At 36.1% G+C, this 13,223-nt stretch overlaps 1 protein-coding gene across 1 annotated transcript in view; it reads left to right on the top strand.

Moving 5' to 3' along the window:
- The window catches only part of LOC145285856 (sodium-dependent multivitamin transporter-like), a 215,613-nt gene that overhangs the window by 125,465 nt on the left and 76,925 nt on the right, over nt 1-13,223 (top strand). The gene's annotated exons all lie outside the window — the stretch shown is intronic.

Genomic DNA, 13,223 nt, shown 5'->3' with positions numbered 1-13,223 from the left:
TGTTTTATTTTTTTATTTTTTCAAACGAATTAAAATCCATTATTCTTAAGCAACTTTTCTCCAGTCAGATAGAAGCCTGAATTTTCTCATATTAAAAGAAGAACAATATTAATCTTTGTCTACTATTTTAATAGAATTTTAAATTCTAACTCCCCCTTCCCCCAAATAAAAACATCATTCACCGCCATTTTTGCCTCCATGGATAACACATTTATATATTTTTTAAGAGTATTGTTAATCAATTATTATTATTTTTTGTATAATCAAGATTTAGGATGATTTGCTATAGGAATATGCAAAAATATTATAAATACCTGTTTGCAAATAATTGCATCATTTATCTCAGTCTACAGATTTTGCGTGGCGAAATTAAAAAATCCCAAATTTTATGATAGTTTCGATGAAACCACGGTAGCATTCACATGACTAAATGAACTCATTTAGTCATGTAAATTTCCATTTATTTTTAACGTTTGTTTTGACGATTAAGTGAAGAATTAACTTTATAAGAATTTAATTATTTTTTCATAAGCGATATATATATATATATGTGTGTGTGTGTGTTGCCTACATAACCTCTAACGTTAAGCAACTCCTGCATCTAGTATCACGCTTGGTCGTCTTGACTCTGTCAAAATACGCAGTCATTTATCGATTTTTTCTCTTTTTTGGTGTCGATTCTTCAAAGCATTTCCTGTTTAATTATATATTAGCAATATTAAAAGAAAATTATTAATTTATTTTTCAAAAATTAAACACACACACACACACACACACACACACACATATATATATATATATATATATATATATATATATATATATATATATATATATTTGTTAATCCGAAAGAACAATTATCATTAACATATTCAACGAATTATTACACACTTCAAAGCACAAAAGATGAAAAATTGAACACAGTCAAAATTCGGATGTTCAACCTTAAAATCTCATACGTGCACATTTTTTTTTGTTTTTTGTTTTATCTACAATCCTACCACTCCTCACAATACAATATATTTTGTTCAGTTTCGGCTGATTATTTAAAGCATGTTTGTAACCACAAATAAAAAGGGGGGGTTGTAGGGAATATATATATATATATATATATATATATATATATATATATATATATATATAACAATTGGGGAAAAATGTACACTATTATAAAGTGCGTTTTTCATTTAATACTCGGTGAAAGTTTCGTATTGATTTGAAAGTTACTTGATTTTTGGTAGATTTTTAAAATAAGACTCCGTCAAAAAATACATACTCCTTCCTTCCGTTTTTGGCCATGCTTAGTTAAATCTCTTTTGGGAACTTTGACACCCCTCCCTTTAGTTTTATTTTCCCCCACGCGGTTCCATTTTTATCATATATATATATATATATATATATATATATATATATATATATATATATATACTAGCAGACCGTCCGGCATTGCGTGGTCATGAAATATGCTTAAATATGATATTTTGATAATTGTGGATTTTGTATTCATTATTATATTATATTATATTGGACCCAATCTATTATTATATTAAATTGGACCCAATTTATTATTATATTATATTGGACCCAATTTATTATTATATTATATTGGACCCAATATATTATTATATTATATTGGACCCAATTTATTATTATATTATATTGAACCCAATTTATTAATATATTATATTGATCCCAATTTATTAATATATTATATTGGACCCAATTTATTATTATATTATATTGGACCCAATTTATTATTATATTATATTGGACCCAATTTATTAATATATTATATTGGACCCAATTTATTATTATATTATATTGGACCCAATTTATTATTATATTATATTGGACCCAATTTATTATTATATCATATTGGACCCAATTTAGTATTATATTATATTGGACCCAATTTATTAATATATTATATTGGACGCAATTTATTAATATATTATATTGGACCCAATTTATTATTATATTATATTGGACCCAATTTATTATTATATTATATTGGACCCAATTTATTATTATATTATATTGGGCCAAATTTATTATTATATTATATTGGACCCAATCTTTAGTAATGATTTAAAAAGTTTAAAAATGACTCGTGCTCCACCACTGAGACTCGAAACCAAAACGTCTAGCGTACGATTAACTTTTTTTTTTAATTAATGCCTGAGCTATGAAGTTATGAGAAACGTGATTATGCTTACGAGGCAGAAGGAAGTCTACGGAGATGAGACCTTCACTGCGCCCCAGCTTGTTCTCGTTTTTAAACGCCGGGTGGGGAATGTGCAACCTTCTCCGGCAGATTTCTACAAAAGGTGAGTAAAAGTGTGTCGAATGAACACACTTTTGATCTCGAGTTGTATTTGGACATAATTTTTGTTCAGAATTTGTGTTAGCCGTGCAGAACATAGTCAACTCATGGAACCAGTTAGGCTAAAATAGGTTAGTATTAGGCTTTCTCCTTTTCTAACTTAGCAAGAATATGAATGACATCATATCAATGACGTCATATGGCCCATCTTTATTTTGTCTCCCCCTTTCCTTTTCCGTTCGATAATCTTTAATCCCGACCACAATTATGTGACAGATTTGTTGGTTTGCAAAACTGCTTATTTGCCACATCTCCAAGTGGAGTAGGGGTTCTTGAACTAACACACAATTTTGACATTGTATATATTTCATTTGTGTGAACTATAAGGCCGGCCGGCATTGACAAGTCGTAAAATATGTTCAAATATGATATTTTGATTCATGCAGATTTCGTATTTATTATTATATAATATCGGACTCACTATATAGTAATGATTTAAAAAGTAAAAAAAAAAAAAGACTCGTGCGCCACTACAGAGAATCGAAATCAAAAGATTTATATTCCCTTTGACGTTAATGCCTAAGCTATGAAGACATGAACCAATAACTATTACGTTACGCATACATATTCGTAAAGCCGTCGTCTGACCTTCACCTGGCAAATTTCAGTTTCATGTCAGTAGATAAAAAATTGGCAGGGGTGTTTTGTAGGCAAACTTTTTTAAACGAATACACACACACACACACACACACGCACACACACACACACACACACATATATATATATACGCATGCATAAATATATATAGAATGAGGTTTGTGCTTACTATAACCTTTTTACGCATATATTACGCAAGTATAAATCATGTAGAATATCTGCATGAATATAATTACACGTAATAGTAAATGATGATCTCATAAGAAAACCGAAAACATTAATAGGGAATTAATTAAAATGAATGTTTAAAAGAATATGCAAATTAGCTAGATCTTTTGCAGATGAATGCAGTTCCACAACTCATACATAACAAAGTTGCATTTTCTTTTTTAATAAATAGAGAAAAGGTTTTAATATGAATATTAATACAAAAAATATAGGAATACAGAAAACTGAGTAAATGCCTGAACATTTTTATTTTACACAGTGGTCGCCACTTATCAAGGCCCGGAAGCCACCCAAGGATAAGGGTTATTGCAAGTACATTACGTTAGTGTGGAGATTTGATGAAGTGTTTACTTAAGGGGGCGGTTCATTAGGAATTTGTTAACGTTGGACTTGAACACATCCAAGTTGTAGTCAGGTGGGAAGCAGGCAGACAGAACAGAGTTCCACAGGCACGCAGTTCTAAGAAAGAAGCCTTGTTCATGGAATCCACGTTTTGATTTAGGTACAGATAAAGAGTGGGGGGAGTGGATTCGGCTTTTCGTAAAAGATTGGCGAGGGGGACCAGAAATTGGAGTTCAGACGAGCACCTGCCATGGAAATAACGATAAAACAAGGATAGGCTCGCAACATCTCTTCTGTGGGAGAGAGGTTGCAGGGTAGAGAAAAGGGCATCCCCCACTAAGCCACGAAGTCTATTTTGTACTCTGTCAAGGCAGGATAGGCCTGTTTTTAGCAGCTCCTGCCCAGATATGGCAGCAGTATTCCATCCTTGGACGTACTTGGCTTTTATATAGATAGAGAATTGCATCAGTAGTGAGATATCTTCTGGAGCGGTAGAAGGATTGCACCATCTTTCCAGCAACCTTGGCAACAGACCTGATGTACATTCAATAATATATCTATTTTTATATTATTTGTTATATTTTATTTTTTTTATATTATTTGGTTCAAGTGTGCTACTGAGATGCATAATTCACATGACCTTTCCGAAACGAACGTTGTAAATAAAAAATAAACAAGAAAACCGGCAGATGTTATACATAAGTAGAAACACGTGTTTTGCCTAAATCAGAATTATGCGAGAATGACATTTCATTCTGATCAGCTCTTAAAAAAGCGCTCAAACATGTACACAAGTTTTAATAGAACTCAGTTTAGGGCAAGCATTAGAAGGTCTACCTCCTCACTTCCAAATCTACGACACAGTAAGTCTACTTTTCGTACGCATATCAATCTGTTTCTTTTTATTTTTTATCAGCAAAGATCAAAGTGAGGTGGCGATGCTGAACGGAATAGCGATGTAAATCGACGATCTGGCCCACTAAGTTCTAATCATGTCGATTTTATAACAATACTTTATAAATAACCGTACAAAAATAAAGCCTCGTATGTTTTTAAAAAGTTGAAGAACTACAAAGACGGTAGTGGTACTATGAAAACGAGTCACCTCTTTTTGCTCCAGAATGTATTTTTCTATATAGTCACCACCATTCTCAATAAACTTTTACCAGCAATTCCATGACGCATCTTTACTTTTGATGTACGTTCGTGACAAAGGTTGCTTTTTAAGAGTCTCACACCGTTAATATATACAACAGAGACATGGAACTTTCAGGTAATGAATGCATAAGTTTAATCATCATAGCACTGCAATTTGCAATCCTCTCTGATCCATTCGTTTTGGAACGCCTCTGTACTTTATTAGTCATGTTGGCAATGTGGACGTTTTCCAGCTAATGAAAGTAGATGGCGTTGAGAATAGTTTTATGTAAAAACTGAATTTACAAGTAAATCGAAATACGAAACCAGCACTCTACTTTATAAACTGAAATTTTTATTTTTTATTTGTATTCATTTACTTAGTTTTATTTATATTACAACATTAACAGTTTTATTTATTTCAAAGGGTGTTTTTCAAGAAAAATTATTTTATTTTAAAAAAATCGCAAAGCGTCAACATTATAATAATTATTTAGAAGCCCTCCTCCACCGAACTTCAGCTGGCATCAAAAATTGAAACTCTGACCATGTGAAAAATAATAATAGGAGCAGTAGTGCTGACGTCGACTAGAGACAAATGAGACCGGGTCACACAGAGTCACTATGAGCTCACCAAAGAAAACTGCTTTTGGTAGTCTGTTTTCTGACATGCGCGTGACATGTCCTATCCATCTCAGTTGGTTTGTTACCATTATTTCTTCAGCACCGGGCATTTTAGTCTTTTCTAGTACTTCAAAATTCGATACATGGTCTTTCCAAAAGATACCCATCAGATGACGGAGGAGCCTTTGTTGTATCAGGTTTAATCTCTTGAAGTGGCGTCTGTAGAGAATCCAGGTTTCTTAGTTGTACAGGAGTGATGGTAGGACAATAGCTCTGTACACTTTCATCTTGGCCTTTAATCTGATTCCTCTCTGATTCCACAGACGATCTCTTAATTTTCTGAAGGCTTGGATCCGTTTTGACAGTTCTTCACATCGATTTTTCCAGTGTTCGTAATGGTACTGCCCAAGTAGGTTAACTGTTCAACTTCCGCCAATGGTACCATTCAGGAGTACTTCTCTAGGGTTGATCTTTGTGTCACGGGTGTCTTGAATCAAAACTTCAGTCTTCTTGATGTTGGTTGTCAGTCCAAATTTCTTGGATGCCTCGGCAAATGCTATCACTAAATCTCGCATTGCTTGGGGGCTGTGGGTCACAAGTGCTGAATCATCAGCAAAGAGTAGTTTCTTGATCACTAACTCATGTGTCCTGGTTTTTGCTCTCAAGCGTCTGAGGTTGAAAAGGTCACCATCACTTCTGGTTCGGATATAGAGATCACCGAGGTCTTCAGACATGTTTTTCAGGACAGCAGCAAGGAAGATTGTAAACAGAGTTGGCGCGAGGACACAGACTTGCTTGACGCCGTGTCCAACGCTAAAGGAGTCTGAGCATCCGTCGCCCCTGCAAATGCGAGCAGTCATGCCATCATGGAAACTGCGCAGTACTGAAGGTCTGTGTGCAACCATAGCGTCTCAGTAACTTCCAAAGCATGTCTCTATCAACTGTGTCGAAGGCCTTGCTAAAATCTACAAAAGTGACAATGAGAGGTTGACGTTGTTCAATGGACTTTTCTTGTAATTGTCGGAGGGCAAAGATCATATCTTGTGTGGATCTGTTGGCCCTGAATCCACATTGGCTCTCCGGTAGAATGTCTTCAGCCAAGGCCTGTAGTCGATACTGTAGGATTTTGGCCATGCTCTTCCCAGCAAGAGACAGAAGGGAAATTCCTCTGTCGTTCCCACATTCCACCCGGTCCCCTTTTCTTTTACACACTGTCACAGTGTTGGCATCTTTGAAATCATGGGGAACTTCTGCTGTTGATGTCCAGATGTTGTGGAAAAGTTGTAGTGATTGACTTTTCAGGATTGCTCCACCATGCTTCCAAACTTCTGGTGGTATGTTGTCTGGTCGTGCAGCCTTTCCGTTCTTTGTCCTCTTTATGGCCATGTCAAGTTCATCTGCTGTTGGTAAATCATCCATTTGGTGTCCAATAGGCAGTTGATGTATGTTATCAGCTTCATATTCAGTACGTGTTTCTGGGTTCAACAGAAATTCCAAGTGTTCCTTCCATCTCTCCATTATCGTGTGTTTCTCCGTATGGAGCACACTGCCATCAATGCTATCACAGGGTCCAAGCAGACATACTGTGGTTCGTACACTTCCTTCAACGATGCAAAGAACGCTTTAGAGTCATTTCTGTCTGCCAGGTTCTAAATTTCAGCTGCTTTTTTCGTCCACCAGTCGTTTTTCATTTTCCGCAGTTTTCTTTGAAGTTTAGATTCCACACTTTTGTACTTGACCCTTGCTGCTCTTGTGCATCTTTCTTTCAGGGTCTTTTGAAACAGCAGGTTTTTCTTTTGAATGAGTGCCATGATCTCTTTGTTGGATTCATCAAACCAGCCTGCATGTTTCCTAATTGGTTTACCAAGGACTTCAGATGCAGAAGTGAACACAGCTTTTTTAAGTGTTTCCCGCAGTTCTTCTTAGGTGCCAGTTGGTGTTGTGAGACTATCAGATATTTTTTTGTGCTAGTTTGTCTTTTACACTTTGGTCCTTTAGTGATTTGATATTTAGTTTCTTTTGTGGTTTTGGTCCTTTCTTCTTGAACGGAGAAAGCTTTGGTTTTATGTTGCATCTGGCGCGGATTGTGTAGTAATCAGTACAACATTCAGCTCCTCTCATAGCTCTGGTACTGCGAAAGTCCTTTAGATCTTCTATTCTTGTGATTACATAATCCAACAGAGTAGGGTGCTTGGATCTCGGATGCTTCCACGAGCAGTACCATTTGTCTGGATAGTTGAAGAACGTGCTTGTTATAGCAAGTCCCTGTTCGGAGCACTTTGATAGCAACAGTTCGTCATTCGAGTTCATTTTTCCAAATTTACCCATTGTTTGTGGCCATGCTGCATGAGCTTTTCCCACTCTGCCATTGAAGTCACCGAGTACAATGAGTTTGTCAGCTGCAGGGACATCAGAAAGCAGATTGCCAAGAGACTCGTAGAATAGTTCTTTAGTCTCCAGGTCATTTGTCATCGTTGGTGCATATGCGGAGATCATTATCAGGTATCTTTGCTTGTCAATGTGAATTCTCATTGTCATGAGGCGATCACTTTTCCCTGTTGGTATTGATTCAAGTTCTTTCACAAGATTGTTTGAGATTGCAAATGCAACCCCCGCTTCTTATCACCCACCAGAAGGTTTGCCAGGCCAGTAGAAGGTATGGGGTTTCCCTTTAGTTGTCCCTGGTCGGGAAATCGAGTTTCTTGTAGTGCTGCAATGTCAATTTTATAGCGGTCCAGCTCTCGGGAGATGAGGGCTGTTCTTCGTTCCGGTCTATCATCGTTGTCAGTCAGGGTTCTGACATTCCACGATGCCAGAGTAAAGCTTTTGGTTGATTTCTTTGTCTTCGTACCACTGCTGTGGATTCCCGCCGATCGCGGCTAGCCGGCCAGGAGTGTGTGTGAACGAGCAATGTTTAGTCCACCTTTTCTAGGATCCTCCTATGATTGGGACAGGCAGTGCACCTCTGAATAGAGCTGCTCGGTCACCGGAGCTGCTGTCTTGCAATGCTGTCGATCTTCAGCAAGAACATGACCATCATACTCCAATCGCCTGAGTGCAGAGATCATGCCGCGGCTTCCAGTCGATTAAACCTGCCGGTACGCCCTCATTCCATCGCCACAGGACTTTCACCTCATCTCCCAGCCTAGGCAAAGTAGGAATAAGCAGCTTGCCCAGTACTGCTAGCACCCTCTCCGCTGAAAGCAAAAGTACAGAGACAAGGACGAGCCAGGACACTCTGCATCTGATGGCTGAGGCAGACCCGAATCGAGTTGTACCTCACCCTTGTTAACCGCGTCGGCACTGTGGTGCTGGTTCATCCGCTGCGCAAGCTGTTGGGACTCCTTCCTCATTCGTCAAGAGCATCGTTGATCAGGCTTAGATTTTTGTGACCCTAAATAGGGGTCTAGTGGGTACTACACCTTGCTTGAGGGTAACCCAGCACTGCAACAATTAAGGGATAGTGACATTCTCCCCAAAACCCTGGAGCTCCCGCACCAGGGCCTCGTTGCCGGATGTAGTTTTACGTAATACCCATACGCATACATAAATATATATATAGAAAGGCGTTTGTGTTTACTATAACCTTTTTACGCATATATTACGCAAGTATAAATCATGTAGAATATCTGCATGAATATAATTACACGTAAAAGTTAACTAAAGATGATCATCCCATAAGAAAACCGAAAAAACTAATAGAGAATTAATTAAAATGAAGGTTTAAAAGAATATGAAAATCAGCTAGATCTTTTGCAAATGAATGCAATTCCACGACCCATATATAACAAAGTTGTATTTTCTTAAATAAATAGAAAAAAGGGTTTTAATATGAATATCAATACACAACAAAAAGGCAATTTATAGAAGTATACATGCAAAAGATTTAATTCCCAACTCCCCACTTCATGTATATATATATATATATATATATATATATATATTTAGTGTATATTTAGGCAGCATTTTCTCATTTAGACAAATATTATTTAATAGCACGGAGTTATTCTGTTTTACAATTTTCCTTTTTATCTTCTCCAATCTCCGAATAGTCCTTTTTGTGTTCTTCTCGAAGTTGTATATGTTGGATCCATAATCGCGAGCGCTTTCGATAGAAGTACTTCTATCACGTGGTAGTTTGTTACAAGTTAGGTGGGCGGACTTTTTTCTTCTTCTTTTTTTAAATTTTATTTTATACATATATTAAACACATTTATATATACAAACACATATATACATATTCAAAAATTTATCCCAAACATTCCAAAACGTTCCGGCTGCACTCATAATTAATATTGTTTATTTGAGGCGTCTTTGTTTTAATGTATAATGCTTCGAGTATTCTTAGCCTATTTACATTTCTCTCACTCTGCAATACTCTTGTATTTTCTACCATAATTCTTCGAAATTCCGAATGTTGGCAGCCATGTCACTTCAAATGTTGTGATATGGAGCTAGAGTCAGAGAGGTGGAGAGTCAATCTTCGCAACAATGTGTTAATTGTTGAACCAACGTAGCTACTAATATTGGAGATACACTCTCCTATTGGGCAGCTAAATTTGTAAACTACATTGGTCCTTTCCAACAGGTCATTTGTTCGCGAAATGTTGTTTTTCATTATAAGGCTTGCTGTCTGTATTTTTTTTATAATATATGATAAATTTTATTTTTTTATTATTATTATTGAGAGCCACGTATCTACGGATTATATTTTTAAGGATACTCTCATCTATTTTTGAGTTTTTGTGTAACTGGTTACGGTAATATATATTAACAGGTTGATAATTTTCTTGAATATTACTAATTTGATTCAAATTACTAATGGCTAATTTTATTTCTTTATCTACAAGAGAGTTTTGGAATTGATTATTTACTAACACTTGTTTTATATTTTTAATTCATTAAAGAATATTCTTTGTTTGAGGAAATCACCTTTGCACGATGTATAAGATTCCTTTATATTCGCTTTATAACGGAATGGACATTCACTTTTAAAATTTAAAATACAGGAATTAACGGATGTAGGTTTTTTAAAAACGGAGGTGATAAATTCATCGCTACTAGAGTCAATGAGAACGTCTAAAAACGAGATTTTATTATTAGTACTTAGTTCATATGTAAAGTTAAGAACTGAATTATTCTGAAAGATACCATTTAAATATTCTATTTCCTAGCTTATATATATATATATATATATATATATATATATATATATATATATATATATATATATAGTGGAGGTGGTAATTAATAAAAACTGAAGAAAGTGCTCAATACTGTTGTAGAGCAAATATGCGTTTTATTTTTTATTACCGTACCTTTCTGTTAAGTTAAATTATTGTTTCGGCTATCCGGCCGGTTTTTTTGGGGGGGGGGGCGTCTGTAGCGTCCCCAGACTTTTACAGAAACCTGTAAAAGTCTGAGGACGCTGCAGACGGCCCCAAAAAACGGCCGTGTAGCCGAAACAAGAATGTAACTTAACAGAAAGATACGGTAATAAAAATAAAACGTATATATATATATATATATATATATATATATATATATATATATATATATATATATATATAATTATATTTTAAATAATATATATATATATGCCGCTCCCCATTTAGGGGGTACCAAATTGGTCAAAGGGAAAATTATTCCGAACTCGCTTTTAGTTAAAAATGCACTTTCATATAAATAATTGAATTCGTTCAAAGACTATCGCTAATTAAAATAAATAAAAACATCTACATAAAACGCGATACCTTCAGTAGTCAGGCTTCTTATCATGGGGTCCTGATTTCGAATCTCGCTAGGTTCAGCCAATCTGATGAGTCGTAGACGACGAAACACGTCTCAGTGGATAATTATATGTTAAATGTTAAATATAATATATATATATATATACCGCTCCCCATTTAGAGGGTACCAAATTGGTCAAAGGGAAAATTATTCCGAACTTGCATTTAGGTAAAAATGCACTTTCGTATAAATAATTGAATTCGTTCAAAGAGTATCGCTAACAAAAAAAAAAATAATAAAAACAAGTGTTTCGTCGTCTACGACTCATCAGAGTGGCTGAATCACTGATGAGTCGTAGACGACGAAACACATGTCAATGGATAATTATATTAAAAAAAAATAATATATATACCGCTCCCCATGTGGGGGTACGAAGTTGGTTAAAGGAAAAGTTATTCCGAACTCGCATTTAGGAAAAAATGCACTTTTGTAAATAATTGAATTCATTCAAGACGTATCGCAAAATCAGAAACAAATAACACACACACACACACACACACACACACACACACACACACACACACACACACACACACATATATATGTATATATTATTTATTTACAATGCCTCCCCACGGGACAGAGTTAGACACCAGGCTCGTTTTTTAACGTGGAGAAAAGGTACAAAAATAAGAATTGTGTCAGTCGTGAAGGATTTCTCCTCCACTGAAAGAGAACAAGAAATGGAAGTGCAGCATCTGAAGAACAGATACTATACTTTGATCTTGGCCAAGTATTTATTTGCTCCCCCACCGAGCAAATTAGGCACAAGGCCGATTTTTAATGTGAGGAGTGAAGGGGAAATGGGGACCAAATCCCCGGGGAGTAGGGGAGCTGGATAGTGACAATTGGTTGCCCCTACATTGACCAAGGTCTTATATGTGGGGTCGCCCCCACATATGGTCTTTGTGCAGTATCTGCCGGAACAGATACTACACTTTGAGATATTTATTTGCTCCCCCACTGAGCAAATTAGGCACAAGGCCGATTTTTAAAGTGAGGAGTGAAAGGGAAATGGGGACCAACTCCCCGGGGGATAGGGGAGCTGGATAGTGACAATTGGTATGAAGGGTTGCCCCTACATTGACCAAGGTCTTATATGTGGGGTCGCCCCCACATATGGTCTTTGCCTGCAGTATCTGCCGGAACAGATGGTATTTATTTGCTCCCCCACTGAGCAAATTAGGCACAAGGCCGTTTTTAATGTGAGGTAAAAACCAGCTCCCCTAAAAGGGGTCACTCTGGTTACCAAAAATAATAATTGTCCCAGTATAGAGGGTTTCCCCTCCATTGACTGGTACAAATTATCTTAAGTGCAGTATCTGCCGGAACAGATACTACACTTTGAGATTGGCCAAAAGGCCAAGTATTTCAAGCTTTTTAAGTTATTCAGGGAGCCATTCTGATATTTTGGTAAGGGGCTAGTATAGTTAAGAAATTTTGAATAGGACACGTTTACCCCCCCCCCCCTTTGCCCCCTTTTCGGGCCTTTTTATGTACTTTAAATAATTATAAATAAGTATTGATGATATCTCGTTCACTCGAGTTGAGAAGACGAAAAGAAAAGTACGATTGCTGTTTGGGCAAAGAAGCGAGACGATGATAAGAATACAGCGCTGAGAGTTAAAAAAAAAAAAAAAAAAAAATTCCGACGCATCCTTTGTTTCTCTGCTTTCATTTACAGACCCTGATGTCGTTTTAAAGTGCAGAAGTACCGTGGTTTTAACTGAAATGCTTCTGTATTATCACGTTCAACCTACTTTAATGTTAGTGTCTGTTTTTATTAACTTGAAAAACTAGATTATTGAAGCAGAAATAAATACTGCTCCAGTCTACAAGTATTTATTCATAATTGAATGGATAGGGGCTTATGTGGTTTCTACCGTCTTTGTGGGAATACGAATTTGAGAGAGGCATTTTTTAACAGACATTAACGTAATAATTTTTGTATCGGAGATGAACGATATGCATAGTTTCGCGAAACACGTTTTTGGAAGTGTTGTAGTGGTGAGAATAAAAAAATTTGTTTTGAAAGTGTTCCGATAAGTTTCTAATGAAACTCTAAAGAGAAAAGTATAGATTGCTAGCAGATGCACCAGGTGTTACCCCGTATTAAACATTA

The sequence above is a fragment of the Euprymna scolopes genome, chromosome 10 (genome assembly GCF_053919585.1).
Source record: "Euprymna scolopes isolate OS-2025 chromosome 10, ASM5391958v1, whole genome shotgun sequence".
NCBI lineage: Eukaryota > Metazoa > Mollusca > Cephalopoda > Sepiida > Sepiolidae > Euprymna > Euprymna scolopes.
Note: the sequence above shows the minus strand (reverse complement) of the source record. Positions and strands in the feature narration are given on the sequence as shown.